The sequence below is a fragment of the Macrotis lagotis genome, chromosome X (genome assembly GCF_037893015.1).
Source record: "Macrotis lagotis isolate mMagLag1 chromosome X, bilby.v1.9.chrom.fasta, whole genome shotgun sequence".
Taxonomy (NCBI): Eukaryota; Metazoa; Chordata; class Mammalia; order Peramelemorphia; family Peramelidae; genus Macrotis; species Macrotis lagotis.
The window spans coordinates 297,550,212-297,553,472 of NC_133666.1; the positions used below are offsets into that span (position 1 = coordinate 297,550,212).

General features: G+C 33.0%; 1 pseudogene; it reads left to right on the plus strand.

The window, feature by feature from the left end:
- The first annotated feature begins 1,587 nt into the window (after window positions 1-1,587).
- LOC141498554 (lupus La protein homolog pseudogene) lies at window positions 1,588-2,992 on the plus strand (annotated as a pseudogene).
- The last annotated feature ends 269 nt before the right edge of the window (window positions 2,993-3,261 follow it).

Below are 3,261 nucleotides of genomic sequence, written 5' to 3' on the forward strand. Positions count from 1 at the left end.
ACTGGGGAATATGGATGGGGGGGGAAGGGGGAAAATACAAACAGAGGGAAGATAGCATGGAGGGCAATAAAGAATTAGTAATTATAACCTTGAATGTGAATGGGATGAACTCTCCTTAAAAGGTAAGCAAATAGCAGAGTGGATTAAAAACCAGAATCCTAGAATATGCTGCTTACAAGAAACTCATTTGAAGCACAGAGATACATATAGAGTAAAGGTAAAAGGTTAGAGCAAAATATATTTTGCTTCAGCTGAAGAAAAAAGCAGGGGTAGCAATCCTTATCTCAAACAAAGCAGCAGCAAAAATAGATAGTGTTAAAAGAGATAAGGAAGGAAACTTTATCCTCCTAACCATAGACAATAAAGTCATTTCAATATTGAATATATATATATACATATATATATATGTATATATATATATATATATATATATATATATATATATATATATATGCACCCAGTGGGACAGCACCCAAATTCTTAGAGGAGAAGCTGAAAGAACTACAGGAAGACATAGACAACAAAACTCTACTAGTGGGAGACCTCAACCTCCCACTCTCAGATCTAGATAAATCGAATCATAAAATAAACAAGAAAGAAGTTAAGGAGGTAAATAGATTGTTAGAAAAATTAGATATGGTAGACTTATAGAGGAAACTGAACAGGGATAGAAAGGAATATACCTTTTTTCTCTGCAGTACATGGAACTTATACAAAAATTGACCATGTACTAGGACATAAAAACCTAATGATCAACTGCAGATCTTTCTCAGATCACAATGCAATAAAAGTCATATGCAATACTGGGGCAAGCAGATATAGACCCAGAACAAATTGGAAACTGAATAACCTCATTTAAAAAATGAATGGACCAAAAAACAAATTATAGAAAGAATTAATCATTTTATCCTAGATAATGATAAAAATGAAACAACATACCAAAACTTATGGGATTCATTCAAAGTGACTCTCAGGGGATATATTATAGCTCTAAATGCTTACATGAATAAATTGGAGAAAGAGGAAATCAATGAACTAAACATGCAACTCAAAAAATTGGAGAAAGAACAAATCAAAAATCCCCAATTAAATACCAAATTAGAAATTCTAAAAATTAAAGGAGAAATCAATAAAATCGAAAGCAAAAAATCTATTGAATTAATAAATAAAACCAAAAGTTGGTATTATGAAAAAACTATAAAATTGATAAACCTCCAGTCAATTTGATTTAAAAAAAAGAAAGAATAAAACCAAATTGCTACTATCATAAATGAAAAAGGTGAACTCACCACCAATAAGGAGGAAATTAAAGTAATAATTCAAAATTATTTTGCCCAATTCTATGCCAATAAATTTGATAATCTAAGTGAAATGGATGAATATTTCCAAAAATATAAGTTGCCCAGGTTAAATGAAGAAGAGATTAAATGCCTAAACAACCCTATCTCAGAAAAAGAAATTCAACAGGCCATTAGTGAGCTCCCTAAAAAAAATCTCCAGGGCTCCTCCGGCCTGGGAGGGAGTTCGCCGGCGTGGCTCCGTGGCGGCACCGGCAGCCTGCTGGAACCTCACGGAAAGGCTCCCACCATGGCTGAGAATGGTTATAGTGAAAAAATGACTTATCTGGAGTCCAAAATATGCCAACAAATTGAATACTATCTTGGTGACTTTAATCTTCCACAAGACAAATTTTTAAAGGAACAGATCAAAATAGATGATGGCTGGGTTCCTTTGGAGACCATGATCAAATTCAACAGATTAAGCAAGCTAACAAAAGACTTTGATGTAATAAGAAGTGCTCTAAAGAAATCAAAGGCAGAACTCATGGAAGTTAGTGAGGACAAAACTAAAATCAGAAGATCTCCAAGCAAACCCCTCCCTGAAGTAACAGATGAGTATAAAAATGAAGTAAAAACAGATCTATCTATTTTAAAGGTTTTCCAACAGATGCAACCCTTGATGACATAAAAGAATGGTTAGAAGGTAAAGGTCAAATACAAAATATTCAAATAAGGAGAACATTACATAAAGCATTTAAGAGATCAATATTTTCTGGGTTTGATAGTGTTGAATCTGCCAAGAAGTTTATAGAAACCACTGGACAAAAATACAAAGATACAGAGCTGCTGATACTCTTTAAGGAAGATTACTTTGCCAAGAAGAATGAAGAAAGGAAGCAAAATAAAGTAGAAGCTAAAGCAAAAGCTAAACAAGAGCAAGAAGAAAAACAGAGGCAAGCAGAAGATGCTGAATTGAAATCCCTGGATGAAAAGATTGAATGCTTGCAGAATTTTTTGGGTAATTTAGATGATCAAACCTGTAGAGAAGATCTGTATACACTTTTCTCTAATCATGGAGAAATAAAATGGATAGATTTCATCAGAGGAGCAAAAGAGGGAATAATCCCTTTTAAAGAAAAAGCAAAAGAAGCACTGGACAAAGCCAATGAAGCAAACGATGGAAACTTAAAATTAAAAAACAAAGATGTAACATGGGAAGTATTAGAAGGAGAAACAGAAAAAGAAGCTTTGAAAAAAATCATTGAAGACCAACAGGAATCCCTAAATAAGTTGAAGTCCAAAGGTTGTAAATTTAAAGGAAAGAGAAGAAGAGGTGGTAAAGCTGTGCAGGGTATACCCAATAAAGGAAAAATACAATTACAAGGCAAGAAAACAAAATTTGATAGTGATGAAGAACAGGAAAATGGTGATGCTGGAGGATCTCTTAAAAGGACACGAGAAGAACCTGAAAAAGAAGAGCCTGCACCAAAACAAATGAAAACTGAAAATGGAGCTGGAGACCAGTAGCTTGATAAAAAAAAAATTTTATTCATTTTAAATAAATTTTAAGCTGTCAGATTCGAGGGTCTTTAAAAAGAAAATCAAATTAAATCCACTTCAATGTCCACCTATAATAGAAGGAGAGGCTATTTTTGTTTAACTTGTTTTTGTTGTTCAAGTATCCTTATTCTGGGTTTTTTTAATATGTATAGTTTTGTTCATCATATCAAATGTTGGCATTTCAGACATTGATCTGAACATCAAAAGAAAGGTTCTTTCAGTGAAGCTCTGTAATATTGGAAATACCAACAAATAAAATATATATACTATATAAAAGGAAAAAAAAAAAACTCCAGGGCCTGATGGATTCACAAGTGAATTCTACCAAACATTTAAGGAACAATTGGTTCCAATTCTATATAAACTCTTTGGAAAAATAGGGAAAGATGGAACTCTGCATAACTCTGTTACCTAAACCAGG